Genomic DNA, 18,697 nt, shown 5'->3' with positions numbered 1-18,697 from the left:
ATCCATTGCATGGCTCGCTTTGCTCACTATGCTTCGGGCAAGGTGCCTAGCTTTGCTTCCACTGCGCTCTGCACAGGTTATAATTCCCAATCGTAGTCCACATGAGTTGTAAAGTAAGAAAAAGTTCAAAAAAAAAAAAAGCCTGAAAACTCATGTCGACTTTTTCATGTGTCGACCTTGGCCATGTCGACCTACTGAACATGTTAACCAAAAGACCATGTTGACCTAATGCATGTCGACCAATAGTGGTCAACCTAATGACTGTCGAACTAAGTGAGGTCGACATAAAGTCTAGATACCCTGTGTACCTATACATTGGAATCCAGGTTACACTATATTTTGTATCTCTCAGCATTCCCACTAAAGCCGATCTTCCAGATCTACCTGTGTGCACGGAAATGTAAACCTCAGTTACAATTACCACTGAGAGTAGAACAATAAAGTAAGGGTTACATTTTTAACTACTATATGTTGTGTAGGCCACTTTAAACTGCATTTACAGCCTTAGCTCTAAGAGCATCTATAGCCAACATCCACATTTCTACAGCTATTTTTCATTTTTTAATGACCTCTACAGAAATGTTTTAATATAAAATGAAAAAGTATATATAAGAAATATATATAAAACTTTGCAGAAAATGTTGGAACAATGATTACCAACACTTGCTGGCCTCTTTGGAATTCTCTTTTATCAAGTTAATTTAGTAAGCTTTGAAAGCCTGACATGTATTCCAATAAGTGCCTCTTCTTATTAGTGAAGAAACCCATGGATTCTGGAAGGCCTTTAACCTTTTGTATAATTTAAAGGTAGCTGAGAGAATAGTCATGAATCCCAATAAAGTCCTATTGTTTTAAGTACTCTGCACAAAGTGTCAATAAGTTTTCTGCTGATGCAGCACATATATAACAAGAGCAATTCTGATTCACTTGACTCAAACAGCATCATTTTGATATATTTGCTGTTAATCAGCTCTTATGGAAGAAGATTTCTTAGCACATTCTACATAAATCAAGTAAATTATGTCAGCAAAGCCATATTTATACAGTTAAGTGTTATCAGCAGCATAATCAAAATGTTCAATTGAGGGCTATTTATTCAAGCTGAAAAACAGTGCTCAATGAGAATAAAGCCATTGATTATTAAAGGATTATTTGTTTTATAAACTGTTTTATGTTACATGGCATGAGTGTATGTGATAGAAAAAAGTGGGAAAAAAACATAGATTCTTACTTGGAGTGTGACAAAATGTACTAAATAAGATATAATATATTGCATATGCTTTCCAAGAACGTCTGTATCTCATCCAGTGTCTACATGTATGATAATGGCTGAACTGGAAGCTGATCTCTTTCCTTTGTGCTTGGGCAGTGCAGCAGAATCACATCTGCAGAATGATCACTCTGGCAACAATGCTGGCGTGTGGAGGTGGGTGTGTGGCCAAGAGGATTGGCTACAGTATGTCCTATCAGGTTCCCTTTGCATAAGTTGTTTGCCTCCAATGTGGGCGCCCCTGCACCATTCTGTTGTTAAGCCTCTCTAACAGGCAAACACAAATTGATTAATGCCACTCAATAAACAATTTAATTTTATACATTATTCACACCTTTGTAAATAACATGTGCAAACATATGATTTTGGTTGCATTGTAAAGAAAACAAATATTTACAATTGTTTTAACACAGATGTTTCCTCATACAGGTAGCCTTAATACGTTCAGCATGTGTTTGCATGTGACCGACAATGGAACACCAACAGCCGACATCCTGAAGGTAAGTGGCGGAGTTCCGGTTAGACATTATTGTTAGGCATTAAGGGAGTTAGGCACAAGGGGGTTAGTTAGTCATAGCCACCACCCAGCTGTCAGGTCCTGTGTAACTCTGCTAGTGTTGGGCATCTTTTTTTGCAGAAAATGCATCATAGTCACAACTCAGTGTGACAGAGATGCACCAGAAGTCCGTGCTGATTAATTTGATATGCAACACTTCTATATTGTGTGTGACTACCTCTGTATGCGGAATACAATGGCACTTGTATTGGAAAAAAGCTGCGGCTGCTACATTGCAGCACTATTTAGAGACTCAGTCACACACAGATATACAAGTGTGGCATATCAAATTAATCAGCACAAATGTTTTCAAGTGTATTAATCTTTTTTGAACAGAGTAATTTTTGATATCTTCAATGGGAGTGTAATGTTTATTTATTGTATTGTATAATATTAATTGTATTATAATATTACTTGTATTTTTGAGTGTTTTTTCCTAATAAAAATATTTGCATTCACAAAACCAAGTTGATCAATTTTGTTGCCTGTATTAGCGCTGCTTCCTTTACATAGGGGGTAATGCCGACCCGATCGCTCGCTGCAGTTTGTCGCAGTGCAGCGATCGGGTTGGAATTGCACATGCGTCAGTGCCGCAGTGCGCCGGAGCATGTCAGCCGCCATTGCCTAGTGATCGCCTCTGAGACAGAGGCGGTCGCTGGGCGGGAGGGGGATGGACGGCGGCGTTAAGCTGCCGTTTAGGGGCCGGACCGTTGGGAGGATGGGCCGCGGCGGCTGTGTGACGTCTCACGCAGCCGCTGCGGCCGGTGGCAGCAACAATCAACTCCCGGCCAGCCGCAGGAGCAACGCTGGCCGGGAGTTACTCCACAAATACAAAAGCATCGCCGCTGTGCGATGCTTTTGTATTTGTGCGGGGGGGGGGGGGGGGGGCGGACTGACATGCGGGGTGGACTAGCCCTGTGCTGGGCATCCCCCCGCATGTCGGTGTGAATTATCGTAGCTGTGCTAAATTTAGCACAGCTACAATCAACTCGGAATGACACCCATAGAGTATTAGTAATAGGATCTCTCCTGTGCTCAGTAAATCTGACTGCATACTGATGGGATACAGTCATTAGGTCCACCCCACTTAGGTCGACAGTCATTAGGTTGACCACTGTTTGGTCGACATGCATTATGCTAACGTGGTCACTAGGTCGACATGTGCTAGGTCGACATGGAAAAAGGTCGACATGCATTTTTCACATATTTTTTTTCATATTTTTAACTTTTTCATACTTTACGATCCAAGTGGACTACGATTGGGGATATTAACCTGTGCTGAATACAGCGGTAGCAGAGCGAGGCACCATGTCCGAAGCATGGTGAGCAAAGCAAGCCATGCGAGGGGACACTGTGCAATAATTGTGGTTCCACGTCACTTTACAAAGTAAACCATACCAAAAAAAGTAAAAAAACCCTCATATCAACCTTTTTCTATGTCGACCTTGTTCATGTCGACCTAATGACCATGTCGAACTAGTGACCATGTCAACATAATGCATGTCGACCAATAGTGGTCGACCTAATGACCCATACCCATGTTGATACAAGTACAGGCTGCATAGTCAAGTGGTAGTATAGTACACTTGATACAAGTTTAAAAAGCCTGCTCATTAAAGATCACATCAGTTGAGCAGCAGTGTTTGAGAAGTCAATCTACATTTATCTGTCCTGTCATATCTGGATTATCCATGCTGCGGCATCAAGAAAATGATGACCAAACAATATTGCATCTTCAATTCTACAGTCTCCAAAACAATAAAGGGACACAACTAAGGATAATTAAGCTGCAATAATATGATTTATGTCCTATTTTGACAAATTAATCCCATACTTTAATGATTCTCTATATAGCTAAAGTGTTACCTGATTTCAGAATGAAAAGACCTATTTGCATGGAGTCAGTACTCTGAGTAGTTGATCCCTTCAAGTTGCTGATTAACCAAGAGCTCTACATGGATACTGCCATACAAGTATATATGGTAATTTAAGATCAAGCAAGTGAGCAATAATAAAGGCTTTTCCCCTCTCAGGTGATTCACAGTTATAGGTCTATGGGCCTAATTCAGACCTGATCGCAGCAGCAAAATTTTCTCTAATGGGCAAAACCATGGGCCTAATTCAGATCTGATTGCAGCAGCAAATTTGTTAGCTAATGGGCAAAAACCACGTGCACTGGGGGGGGGGGGGGGGGCAGATATAACATGTGCAGAGAGAGTTAGATTTGGGTGGGGTGTGTTCAATCTAAAAATCTAAATTGCAGTGTAAAAATAAAGCAGCCAGATTTGCCCTGCACAGAAACAATATAACCCTCCCTAATCTAACTCTCTCTGCAAATGTTATATCTGCCCCACCTGCAGTGCACATTGGGGGTTATTCCGAGTTGATCGTAGCTGTGCTAAATTTAGCAACGCTACGATCATCTTTCCTAACTTGCGGGGGGACGCCCTGCACAGGGCTAGCCCGCCCTGCATGTCAGTACCGCCCCCCCCCGCAGAAGTGCAAAGGCATCGCACAGCGACGATGCCTTTGTACTTCAGGAGTAGCTCTCGGCCAGAGCAGCTTTAGCGTGCTGGCCGGGAGCTACTCCTCGCTCCCCGGCCCGCAGCCGCTGCGTATGACATCACGCGCCGCTGCGGCCCGCCCCCCCCGTTCGGTTCGGCCATGTCTGCGTTGGCCGGACCGCGTTTACGAAATGGCGGCCAAACGCCGCCATTGCAACCCCTCCCGCCCATCGATCGCCTCTGCCTGTCAGTCAGGCAGAGGCAATCGCTGTCCTGCTACGGCCTTCGGCCGTCCGGCAAGCGAAGGCACACTACGGCGCCGGCGCATGCACAGCAGGGACCTGTTCGCTCTGCTGCGTTAAAACGCAGGGAGCAAACTGGTCTGAATGACCCCCATTGTTTTGCCCATTAGAGAACAATTTTGATGCTGTGATCAGGTCTGAATTTGGCCCTATGTGCAGCATCCTACAACTATTACTAAATATACTGCTTTATCTTCATTAATTCCCTCGTTACATTACAATCTTGGATTCATTTAGTCCAGCATAGTTTTTTTTTGTTATAAGTGCAAGATCCATGCCAAATGTCACTTTTGTTGCCATGCGTTATTACTCAAATGTGTAAATGTTGTGCTGAAGTTACATCGACAAGCCCTGTCCAGTATTCAGCTATAATTTCCTGTGCATCCTGCATTTATAGGTATGGCGCTCTGTGCTATGGAGAAAAAGTATGGTTCAAACTAATGCCCTTATTTATCAATGAGTGATACATTTCACTGTGAGTGATAAATTGCACCAGCCAATCAGCCCCTAACTGCCATGTTACAGACTGTTTTTGACAAATGACAGGTAGGAGCTGATTGGCTGGTGCAATTTATCACTCACAGTGAAATTTATCAGTCATTGATAATAAGGGCATACAGTTAGAAATGTAACTGTGAGTTTACGGATTAGCTTGCTAGATTAGCATGCAAAAGTCTTGTGCTTGATCAAGATGACAGTGCTTAAACGTGTAATACAATAGAAAACGTGCTCTCTGGCACTAAGTAAACGGGAATATTGTCTACTTAAGGGGGGAATCCAATTAGGTGGGCTAGTATTTTGTCCGATAAAAATGGTCTGATTTTTTTTACCAATAGTCATTATCAGGCTATCCAATTATAGACTGTTTTTATTGGCTGAAAAATCACCTGTTTTCGGACAATAACACCTAGGATCTGGGATTAGTATGGTGCTGTACAAATATCATTTTTTTTTCTGTATGTGTTTCTCCTCTGAGTGGTTTATTTGAAGTGAAGATTGCCTGCAAGTCTTATTGTCCTATTCATTATTCTAGTGGGACAGTACAATGAAATACCAGAAGTATTCCACTGGGGGAAAGGGGGAAATATGGTTAGTGTGAAATTAAAATTTTTAATTAAAATGCTTCTAATACGCTTGTGTAAAGTCAGACTGAGACAGATTTCCAGGATACCTGAACAAGAAGTTAATTTAGCTCTAGACGAATGATTGGGAACACATATCTGCCCAAATTACAAAGCTCTATACATTCTAAACATAGGTTGAGCAGCTGGATAAAATGTGGGAGCACTCTGAACATCAGCGCAGACACAAGATATCAGCAGTTACTTGGATTGTTTTTTGATACTGGGTTTAAATAAGCCAAACTTTAAACAAAAACGATACAGTCAGATTTGAGTTCTCACAGTTTACTTTGATTGCTGCCCACCACATTCACATCTAGTTTCATTATCTGCCCATGTCTCCCCTATATTTATGGCAGGAAAATAAAGAACTGCTACAGTATCTTCCCAGAAGGGTTTAGCTATTCAAATTGGACGGAGAAGAAGGTCCACATTGCCCACAAAGGACCTTATGCAAAGGTGGAGGTAAATCAGATGTACAGTGCTCACAAATAAGAGGGTTTGCGCATACTTGCCCAAGTGCATCTGGTTTGCTACAAATCATCAGCACAAGTGACCCATACTAGGAGCAAATTATATGCCACCAAATAGGTATATATTTGCTTAGTCCAGTCCTGCATAGGATGTGTTTGCATAAACATGTCCTCACTGAAGCTCCTCTATGGGAGAATGCATAGTTCAAAGCCAGTTATGCCTCTTTGGTCAAAAATGTTGATATGATGGAAATACAATAAGTACGGCTCTATATTGTCTATACTTGTGTGTGCCCATTTTTGGAGCATTTGTAGAATTCACCCAAAATACACTCTGCAAATGGGTATCCGTTGAATTCTGCATCAGACTCATAATGTATACATTATCTGGTTAGACTAGACCTGTATTCAAAGCATTAAACTTAGGTACATACAGTATCTAAAGATGGATACATTTGTAGCAATATTGAGCGTTCACAACATTTTGTTTCATTGATCTACCACTTAGCTCAGTTTGTCCATAAAATATAGAATGTTACTTACTGTGGTCACAGTATTCGTTATTATAGATATAATGTGGTACAATTACAGCAGTACATTTGTGTGCAGTAGGGCCTATGCCATTTCCCCTGTTGTACTTTCATGTGTCTGCTGAGGTGCACTCTATGGGAGATTCCCCCCACTCACTGTGCACTGAATTGCTCAGGAAAACTGAGAAAGATAAGCTTTTTATTAGATGGTATTCTGATACTGTAGTTTATACACAAGCGATTTGGTAATAATTAGGTGCATGCCTGCACTTACAGAAGATTGCAAAAATCACTTTGTCATTTTGTTATGTGTACATGATATTACAATGAAAAAGCATGATACTTGAGATAGGCGGAATATGACTGGATTCAATCTTTGAGGTGCCACAGAGTTTTGCACTTTAAAAAAGATCTTGACTTTAACGTGACTTTGAAGGTGATAGTACAGTATACAATTCTTTCAGTGGGAAATCTGTACTAGAGGGTGTGATACAAAATACTGGCGGCTGGGATGCCAGCGGTCACATGAACAACTACGGCATCCCTACCATGAGAATGCCAACAGGGGACAGGGCAATTAATTTACCCCTCCCATGCCCCCTACCCTAATCCTAACCCACCTGGGGTGGCAGCTAGGGTTAAGACTTGGGGGCAGGTGGCTAGTGCTAACCCCCTCAGGCCCTAACCACTGCCCTGAAACTTACCTTGGGGATGTCAGCGGTTGGTGTTCCGGCACTGGGATTCTGAGTGGTTTCGGGAATCCAGCGTCAGTCACATAAGTGGTAGCATCCCAGCTGCTGGAATGCTAACTGCATGCAGCACTAGACACTTAAGATAAAGCAGGTACATAATTACTGCAACTAAATAGATTTAAATGGTAATATACCTAAACATGTCTAAAGCAAGGACACCCTAATAACGACCATACTCTCGTTTCTACAGCATACTAGAATTTGGCTTTGTGACAGAGGGGGTGGGTGGAGTGGCACAGGGAGGGCGGGAGTGGCACATGAGGAACTGAGGTGGCATATGGGTATTGTGGAGTGGTCCAGGAAGGGCTGGAGTGGCACATGTGGAGCTACAGTGACACAGTGGGGGGCTCTGTAGTGGCACATGGAGGCTGGAGGGACATGGGGGGCTGAAGTGACACAGGGGGAACTGGAGTGACATAAGGGGTCTGGAGTCTGGGCTGAAGTTGACAAAAGGGACATGAAGTTTGAGTGACATGGGGCATGTGGCTGGAAAGACAAGGAAAAGGAGGTGACACAGGGGGGCATGTAGCTGGAGTGATACAAGTAGGAGGCTGGAGGGTACAGAGGAAACAGGAGGCTGGGGTGACAGGACACAAGGTAGGAGTGACCTGAAGAAGAGGCTAGAGGGATCAGAAGGAGCAGGAGGCTGGGGAGTCATAGGGCAAAAGGCTGGAGTGACACAGGGGACATGTGGATGGAAAGACAGGAGGTGACAGAGGCAGCAGGTAAAAGAGGTAACACAAGGCTGAAGTAACATGGGTAGGAGGCTGGAGGGGACAGAGGGAGCAGGAGGCTGGGGTGATACAAGGCACAAGGCTGGAGTGACATGGGTAGGAGGCTGGAGGGGACAAAGATAGCAGGAGGCTGGGGTGACAGAAAGCACAAGGCTGGAATGACACTAGGTAGGAGACTGGAGGGGACACAGGAACCAGGAGACTTGTGTGACACAGGGAGCAGATAGCTAGAAAGACACAGGGTGCAATAGGTGACATGCGGGGCTTGAGGCTGGAGTGACAAAGAGGGCTTGTGGCTGAAAAGACCAAGGACAGACGGTGACACAAGAGCACGAGGCTTGCAGTAACACTGGGGAAGGAGTCTGGACAAGCAAAGGGAGCAAGAGGCTTTGGTGGAAATGGAGCACAAGGTTGGAGGGAACACGGGGAAGAAGGCTGGAGGGGATGAGTCTGGTTGAACCTCTTGTATCATGATGGCATTGGTTATATTCATATACAAACAGGTGTCTTCCAGACCATGTGATCTCCAACATGAACACTGAAAATTGACTGTAGACTCTATGAGAGTGAAGCAGTGAAAAGAGTGGAAGGTGGTCCAGTGGAGAAGTTGTCCATAGCAACCAGTCAGCTTCTACCTATCATTCTATAGAATGTACTTGATAAATGCTCCTCAAAACTGATTGGTTGCTATGGGAAACTTTTCCACTGGTCCATTTCACCACTCTTTTCACTGCTTGATACATCAACCCCTATATGCCCAGGGAGGACCAGTTTCATTAGAGGTTACCCATTGCAGAGAAACCACCATATAGGTAAGGTGTATCGTTATTTAGCACACAGAAAGAACTGTAGATTTTTTTCAGGGGGGACAACAAAGGGACCTAATGTCGAGGCTCTATTTCGTCTAGAGCTCATCTTGTCTATGACACCTGTGTCTGGCTTGCAGAATGCCTGAAATGACACCCTGCAAGCTGGGAAGAGGCACCAGAGCCACCCAAAGCATCTTTAGGATGCTGATCTTCATTCTGGCCCCAGCAGCTCTGCCCCTTTGCCTTGACTTCATGATGTCATGTTGCAGAGAGAGGCTGGCCCAGGGTGCACTATTGCCCTGCCACAGCCCTACTTATACTGTATAATACCACAAGGAAGGCTGAATGACCAGTATACTGGGAGTTCAGAAAAAAAATCATATTAATGTTGAGCAGAGGGATCAGATTTGTCACTATACAATGGGTGTATAAAATCATATCAAATTATATTGATGTATTACTCATTGCAATGTTTTTAAGGAGGAGTACAGTAAATGCACAAATTTGTGTATAATTGGACTAGATCAAATTTGTCATGCAATAACAAATACTGTAACCCCAAAGCACTTGCCTACACTTATGGAATGTCAGGGGCTATCCCGGACACCCAAGAGAGTAGATCAGCCTCCAGAGTGCTTGCACTTCACCAGTGAAGTGGGTGGTCACAGGGCTTATTCACACAATTTGCTGTAAATCGTGTAAATGTGGCTTCGATGGCACTGCCTGATGTAATAAATCAGAGCACTGAGCAGTGCAGGTAGGTCTGAGCCATACCACCCCACACCTCAGACATGCACCTACCTTCCAGTATCTCCCTAAGGAGCTTAAATAAAATCTCAGCAATTATGCCCCAAAGTTACACAGTTCTCTAGCTTGTGGTTCACAGGTCATGCTGCCATGTCTTTGACAGATATAAAAGCAAACAAATATTTGCCAGTGGCATCACTACAGAAGTGTTGGCTGCACCAGGTGACACAATACAAGGGGGTGGCAACAAACTAGCAGAGCTGCTCTGCTATTATGGTAACACCCTCTCAGATGGTATCACTAAGCAGCAATCAGACTGAGGAGAGGGCTGTGGGCTGCTCTGCACCTCTTAGAGCCCTGGACAAACCCCAGCATGACCAAAATGAGATCTTGACGCACATCAATGGCCCCAAAATTTCATAAAATAAGGGTGTGGCTTCACAACGCAATGCCATGCCCCCTTTTCTCAAGCTCACAGGAAGCCAAGTAATGGGTGTGACTGGGAGGGTAGGGGCACTGAGTAGCACCCACACTAGTGACATCACTCTATATTTCTACTATGTATTGCAGGCTGTTTCTCTTCAATCCTAAATTCAACATATACACCAGTTCAAACAAGTTTCATATGTTAAATATAGGATGCGTTAATGAGTAATGTCTCTGTGACACAAACACAACAGTGTTTTTTTTTAAATTGATGATTAACCAATCCTTTTCTGTGAGCTGAAATATGTACCTTTGAGTCACTGGTGTGACTGCTGAGCTTCTGCTTTAATCCCTTTGTCTACACAAATCCATGAATGCAAAAGGGTATTAGAAATATATTGATTCACATTGTAAATAGCAGATTAAATCACATAAGCTGCATATTTCTGTACCAGCACTTCTGTTTCCACTCACAGAGTATTGTGCAGCCTAGATACTATCGTAAATTAATCGAATGTCCAGAAAAGTAGAAATATGTCTGAAGTAATTTTAATTAGCAGAGCCATATTTTCAAGATGGTACATGTTTCAAGACCTGTAAAATATTATTGATTAAGATTTTGATGAAGTCTCGAACTCCTCTTCGTATTTGGCAATGGCTCCTCGATCTCCAGGCCCAACACATATAATAGCACAACTCTGTAGCAGATCGATACAGTCCAAGACCTTGACACAAGTCATTCTGGGATTTAACTGTTTCATTATATCTTATTGGCAGAGAGGAATAAATAACAAATGCTGCATGGATGCTGTCACTTCAACATTAGCATTTTATCCCTCCACTAAATGAGGCAAAAGGAGCTTTAAACACAGCACAATAAATTAATTAAAATTAATTGAAACATAAATGAAATGACATCAAACTGGCTCAGCACTAGACAGCTCAGTGGAAAGTCACCGCCTGAATACAATGTGTGTGCTGACACTGGCTTCAATTCAATAGCTTTGTGTCATTTTGTTTTACTTTGCCTCCCCCCAACCGAAACATTTCCTCTAGTCCTAATTATGCTTCTTCTTTTTATAACGGCTGCATCAGTCTATTTCACTTGTGTCTGAACTCCTGATGCTTCCCTCCATTCTGCAACCCTCTAAATGCAGAAAATCTGAGACAAGATGAGCAGACCTCTGTCCTTCTCTGTCCCTCTGTATGCCACTGAATCTCCCTCTCTTTTTAACATATATTTCTCCCACAGGAACAAAAATGCCAAAATGACCATAACCATTATAGAATAAGCTCTGAAAATTCTTGCTTTGCCTAAAAATATTGAAATTTAACTAATGTTCCAATTATGCATGGTCTGAAAATCGACAAGGAAACTAATCTGACGACTGCTGTATTTTAGAACTGCTGTGTATAATATAATCAAACACATTATGAAACAGCAGTTGCTTAAACCACTACTGTATTTCAAGGCAGCATCAACTGAAAACATGGAGATGTCCTAATGGTTTCTTATCCCCAATGAGAATATCCGTAGCCTACTGGCTTATCAGCAGTATAGGGGTAAATGATGCATTGATAGCTTATTATGCCAATGAAGGTTCTCAGAAAGAAAACATTGTTGATCTTATCAACTTTGCTTTAAGCAAGACTGAGGTTCACAAAATGGACATGAAATAAAAGAAGAGGAGATGATAGATGAGAAAGCAACAGACCTGACCTTCCTGCAAATGGACGTGGCAACAGTTGGATACTGTACACTGGCATCTGGCGTATATAGGAAAGGTCATACCACAAGCAATACTACAGTATATTAGCTTATGCGTATATAGACTAAATTATCTATTAAAGCATCACCACATACTAGTATGTACAGTGTGAGTGGATAAATGAATGTATTTCTTGTTTCTGATGTGTAATTGCTCTACTGTACTTTTGCCACAGTTTTGGGACAAATATACTTTGATAAATGACTTTGCAAGCTGCAAAATCAGCTCCCAAACAGCTGCATCCTGTTGGAAGTAAGCAAGTGAATGTGAAAAGATGATCTGTACTGAGGCAAGGAATTCACCAGGATACGCAATAGTGCATTTGCAGTTATTGGTGAAATCCATTTTCCTAATGTCCTGTTCAAATGATACCAATATGTTCATGAAATATTGTTTTAAATAAGTAAGTTGGAGTAACAATATATTTCTTAGCAAAGCTCTGAACTTGTTGGAGTATCTCTTGCTCCGTTTCTCTATTTCTTTTCTTCCTTTTTTATTTTGGCTCCATGACCCTGTTGCAATACTACAGTATATTGTTACATTTCAAGAGAGACCTTGAGGGTTTTATGATAGTGTATCTTTGTGATATTAGTCACTGTAGAGATCTTTAAACCAAAAGTGTCATTAATGTAGAGAGGGAGAGAGAGAGACAGATAGACAGACAGAGAGAGAGAGAGAGAGAGAGAGAGAGAGAGAGAGAGAACACAAGCATGTCTTATTGTTAACCTTCACAACGTCAAAATGCTCTGATAATATATTGGGAAGTGCACCTCTGTTACAAAATGTCTATTTATGTAGCTTGTGGATTCTGTGCATTACAATTTTCCATAATGAGTAGTGTAGGCAGTATGTGAACTTTTTATGAAATGTAGTATTGAGAATACTACTAAAAATACTACTGTTAATAATAATAATAATAATAATAATAATAATTGTATAATGATGATGATGGTGATGATGATGATGATGACGACGATAAAGTAGCAGCAGTAGTAGTAACAGTAGTTGTATTAATAGTAGTAATTTTGTTCTAGATTGAGTTAATCATTTAAAGAACAAGTGGAGTGATGTACAGGGCATCTTATTCTTTTATTGAAAAGGTTTTGGCTATCAATGCCTACATGTTACTATTATGTGTAGCATTAAGTGTCTGTGTATTATCAATAGGCCTGTTACAGTCTGAAGATATTTAAGGGGTTCCTACTGTCCCCAACCTTGTAAATAAGGAAATATTTTTCCAGAGGCTTTGTATGAACCCATGTACTGTATGGTAATTGTAAAATAATGCAGTGATATGTGTGTTCTTTTCCATATAAATAGAATTGTGTCTTAAGAAAAGGCATTTCAGTGGTTTAATGACCACACATAAAGGCCACCTCTTGGCAGATGGCAGTGGTAAGAGTCTCTCAATAATTATAATTTCATTTGCTTCCACTGGTTACAGATATAAAATCATCATTTAAGTAGACAACATGCCACAGCTAATGAGTAACAGGTTGGAGAAGCAAATGGCTACAATAACCTATAAGGATTTCATATTTTGTACAGTGAGATCAATTTATACTACACTTGGTTCAATATATCACTGCTACAGTACCTCACATTTACTGCTTTCCATGCACTCTTCACACCCCAATGAAGTGCTCTCTATTAAAGTTCTGGAAATGAAACAGTTAAAACCTGCACTGAAAATGTAAAATGCACACTGCATGGCTGAGCTGAACAGTAAAAGCTCAATATAGCCATTCATTCAACTCGTTCATCCCCAGAGTCATGATTTAAAGGGAAACTTGCCCATCTCCAAAACGTCATCCTGTCTTGCTCCAATTTAGTCACCTACTGTAAGCTACAGTAATATGACATTTTCTACGTCCCAATACGATGGAAATAGATAACAATATTATAAACCCATGATTGCTATTAAACTTAATAGTAGACTATACAAGCTGTGTATATGATTTATCACATGGACTTCACAAGTATAGGGGTTCACTGTCCTCAGTAAGTACATAGAGTATTTCACCTCTGAGAAAGAACCTCTATCTGCATAAATAGGCCTTATTACTTGTTCTACGCAGATATAAGATGTTCATGACTTATTTGATCAAATAGCAGCAGCATTAGTGTAATGAGCCCCATTGTGTCTGCCTAGGTCCACACCACTTCATTGTAAACTGCTCAGTGCATGTAGAAGCGTTTTACCCAGTACTGTATAACATACAGATAGGCACATCGTGTATGGAAGACATTTGCTAAAGTCACATTCATGACACTAGAACCTTGAAAAGCATAAAAGTCTGCATTAATATCAATGCAAAAGAGAAATCTTATAATGTGATATATTAAAGTTGAGAAGGCACTTTGTATATATTATATAGAAATATGCTCAAACACAATGCCTCATAGACTTTAGCATATATTAATGATTTTAACATGCATGTGGTATTTGCTAATGTAGATTGTGGTATATTGATTCATTTAAAGGGAGTCTCTTGACAATTGTTAAAATTAATGAAACAATGAAATAAACTGGGAATACAGAGAACAGGCAAACGTTATTTATAGCATTGTCAATTAGGCTGTATAGGAATTCAACACAGCACCTTGGTTCTGCCTTACCTTGTACATGTCCAGGATCAGCGATCATAAATACTGGAGTTAGCCTAATAAAAAGCTGGAGGAATGCTGAACTGAAGGATTTTTGCAGTACCTTCATTTAATGAATAAAGGCTTTGTTGTTAATGAAGCCTTGGTAGCCAGCAGTTCCAACAAGACTCAGATTTCTACAGCCACAGCCAAAAAAATAAAAGGATACATCCAAAATGCAATCTGAAAAAATACTCAGAACACAAGTTGGCAGCCCAATGACCAAATCCACAATTTCCAAGACTGCTTAATAAGAGAGAGATCCCGGAGAGAGGGAAGTGGGAGTATGGGGGGGAGCTCGGAATAGATGCCTGGAAGGAGCTATCAGAAAGGACAGGTCTCCTCCAGCAGCCCTGCTCTGTGTGTACATCCAGGAGAGGCAGCAGACGCCTCCCGTGCCCTTATATGGGGTTTGCAGCAGTGTACTTGGCTCTGTGCTGAACGCGGACCCCGGTGCAGTGGTCGCCTTGGTCCGGGCGCTTGCCCCCTGCATGCAGTGGCAGCGGCAGTGCCGGGGGTGCAGGGCGTCACGTAGTTGGGGCCGAGAGCAGAGAGGGGCAATACACGCCTGTGACAGCAGCACTGAACGTGTTCTGTTACAAAGGCATCAAGTTCTACTAAGCTATATCAGTGTATCACATCATCAGCAGCACCGGGGAGTGCCTATCAGAAGGGGGGCCTATTTCAGAATACAATATTACCTTTAAAAGATGTTGCATATTTATTTTAAGATGAGAACCCTTTTTTAAATGTGTTGCATGAGCGAAGTCTGGAATTAAGAACATACCCCACCCGGCTTCTACTGTGACATATTGTTTTCCAGGGTGTCAGTGTAATTCCGCATCTCCTGCACCCACTGCTAATCCCGGAACAGTAAATGTCTGTTTCGCACTGTGCTACTGAGTAATGTGCGCATACTGCAGGCAAGGTGAGCAGCTGGTTATCCCTAGCAGCGTGGAAAGAACAGGCAGTCTTGTACGAAAGTCAGTCTGTACAAAAGAAGAACTTGCTGTACAAGATGCTAGAAAACGACATTATACAGGGGGGCTGATGTGAGTGAGGGCGTGCATCCTCCAAACACTGTTATCCCATGCATTACGAAACAGGGGTGGCACAAGCCTTTACTATATACTCACTTTTCCTGTGGCATATGTTACACAAATACAAAACAAAAGTAAGACAAAAACCTTTGCAGTGAGCTGTTAGAGCTCATGCACAGGGGAATATCCTGATGCCAGAATGTGAGTAACAAACAGTAGCCAATGCCTATTCCAATTACGATAGTTGTTGTAATTATAATGGTGCACAGATAACTGTGGAAAGAAAGCTGCTGTAACCCATAGCAACCAATCAATTTAGTAAGCATGCTTTCAGATGTGGCACATTTGCATATATTTTTACAGAAAAGTGACAGCAACCACCTTTGCAAAATATCCTGTTGGTTGTCAGCTCCAGTGACTGACTTATTATTATAATGCGGAATCCACTCCCAGATATGATAATTAATGTTAATATTCAGTGTATGATATGAATGGCAATCGACCGTTGATGGTTTGCCACCATTGATTTATGGTTTTTTTGAGAGGGTGCCAATTCTGTAGTTTTTTCTCTCCTCCTGTGCAGGTGGTAAGGACCTGAGCTCCAACCCTATTGTGAGTGACCCACATATCCCTGGCCCCTTCCCTTGGCCTTCCTCCCATGTGTCTCACCTCCTAGTCACTGCCGACACTGTGATGGTGGTCATCACTGTCAATGTAAAACACTGATGCCACCTCACTGCTGATTAACTTTTACTGTGTGTGTGTGTGTGTGTGTGTGTGTGTGTGTGTGTGTGTGTGTGTGTATGGATGTATGTATGTATGTATGTATGTATGTATGTATGTATGTGGGGGGCGGGGTTTGTGGACTCTGCTTGTCCAAGCAAATTTTCTTCTGCTGTTCACTGTTGTACCATTTATTATTTTTTCATTCATTTTTCTTTTTTTCTTTTTTCTTTGTACTGTTCAGTTTCAGCACCTGGACAGCGTCTATTACTTGCTAGGAATAGGGCATGTCAGTTTTATCCTTTGAAACAGCCATTCATCACTGCTTACAGTACAGTATCTTCTCCCAGACTCTGATGACTGCTGACTGCTGCTGCTGATCTCTGCTGATCGCTTGTCGAACTTTGTTTATTATATTACACCTGCCATCAGTTAGCTTCCATAGCTGCTACTTTGTAAGAAGACACCATAGTGAATACTTAAATGTACATATATTTACATTTAGGTTTCATTCAGAAATAGGTGTAAATCCAAATAGAATGTGTACAAATGAGTTCTGAGGGAGGCGTCGAGAGCAATTCATATTCGTAGATTTAATGTTGCAGGGTGAGGGTGCATTCTATCTGAACTTTAAATCCTAAAGCTGCCAAGTATTTGTATGCTTCTTATATTGTAGTCAGTATTTTATCAGCATGCAAAAAGAAAATTGCATTTGCACCCCTCATATCACAATGTTGCTTGTCCAGGTGCAAATTTCCAAACTGAAACTGGATCACTTACAGTATCTTCTTACATACGTTCATACACTTTTAATGGGTTTTGATATTTTGAATACACTGAAACTTCAGATATTTAGCCTTTACCAAAACTGTGCATCACATTATATGTTTGTATCTATGTATATTTGGATTTGGCTGGTTTGTGTATGCTACCACTTTAAGATTTTTGCATTTTGTTAGAGAATTCTAAGTTCTCAATAAGTCTTTAATTACTTACTTTCTAATCTTTATTGTAGTCTACAAATTGCATTATCCTAAGCATACATTTAGAATGATGTGATAATATGTTTAAACAAGACACTGCAAAAACTCTAATCCATACTCTCATTATCTCCCGCTTTGATTATTGCAAGTTTTCTTACTGGTCTCACCAATAAGAGAATCTCACCACTACTATCCATTCTAAATACTGCTGTGAGGCTAATCATCCTTCCTAGATGTCAGTGTCTTCTAGCAGTGGGTGAGCCATACGATCACACGTAGCCATCACCGCAGCACTTTGTGGCTTCTAGCCTGCTACCTCTCCTCCTTTCCATAGTACTCCACTTGGGGAGGGGGGTTTGCAGAAAGATGCAGTTGTGTCATGACCCAACCATGTCATTTTGTGAAACTTCACCCCCCAAGCTGAGTACTATGGGTGGGAGGAGGGGGAGCAGGATAGCAGGGCTGGGGGGTTGGTGCCCGCCAGCAATTATACACTCCTAGCAACGAGCATTACCCCCCTTGGCAATGAGCATGGATCCCAGAGCATGAAACCCCTGGCAACGAGCATGACACCCAGCACATGAAACCCCTGGCAACAAGTATGACACCAAGTGCATGAAACCCTTGGCAACAAGCATGAAAAACCTGGCAACAAGCAGGTAATTTAAAAGTAATTTGAAGCTTTACTGTAGGGCATAATGTATCACGGGTATTGCGGTGTGTGAAAAAATATGGTGCAGGGGACATAATATGGTGCAAGGGGCATTACTGTGTGGGGCTTAATATGGTGGAATTTTTTTCTGTGGTGGCTGAGGTCTGTTGTTGCAGGGTCAAAAACTCGGGTGTAAGGTAGTCTTTTCCTTCGAGGCTACGCCCACTCGCCAGGAGCACGTGCGTACACATTTTTTTTTATATATCAATGGGAGGTGCATTTTTGAATGTCTGTGGGTGGGGGCACATTTTTTTAATGCTCGCACTGGGAGCCAATTGGTCTAGAAACATCCGTGCTAGACGTTTGTCATCTGCGGATCTACTCTGCAGGTCTCACATTGGTTAATTGTATTCTACCGTGTTCAATATAAAATACTTTTTCTCACACACAAGGCCATTAACTAAACTACAACAACGTACATCTCTTCACTTACCTTAAAATATCTCCCAACCGAGTCTCATCGCTCATCACATATCTACATCTCTCATCCACACTCATTATTCGCTCCCATTCACAATTGTAGGACTTTCTACGGGCTGCACCCACTCTGTGGAATGCCCTTCCATGCATAATAAGACTCTCCTCTAGTCTCCAAACCTT

At 41.7% G+C, this 18,697-nt stretch overlaps 1 protein-coding gene across 1 annotated transcript in view; it reads right to left on the bottom strand.

The window, feature by feature from the left end:
- The window catches only part of NLGN1 (neuroligin 1), a 934,735-nt gene extending 919,384 nt beyond the window's left edge, over positions 1 to 15,351 (bottom strand). Inside the window, exon 1 of the mRNA XM_063916275.1 lies at positions 14,613 to 15,351. The gene's annotated coding sequence lies outside the window, so the exon portion shown is untranslated. The remainder of the gene's footprint in view (positions 1 to 14,612) is intronic.
- Between the last annotated feature and the right edge of the window lie 3,346 nt (positions 15,352 to 18,697).

This window comes from Pseudophryne corroboree, chromosome 4 (genome assembly GCF_028390025.1).
Source record: "Pseudophryne corroboree isolate aPseCor3 chromosome 4, aPseCor3.hap2, whole genome shotgun sequence".
In the NCBI taxonomy this organism is placed as follows: Eukaryota; Metazoa; Chordata; class Amphibia; order Anura; family Myobatrachidae; genus Pseudophryne; species Pseudophryne corroboree.
The sequence above is the reverse complement of the archived record's forward strand: the minus strand, read 5'-3'. Positions and strand labels throughout refer to the sequence as shown.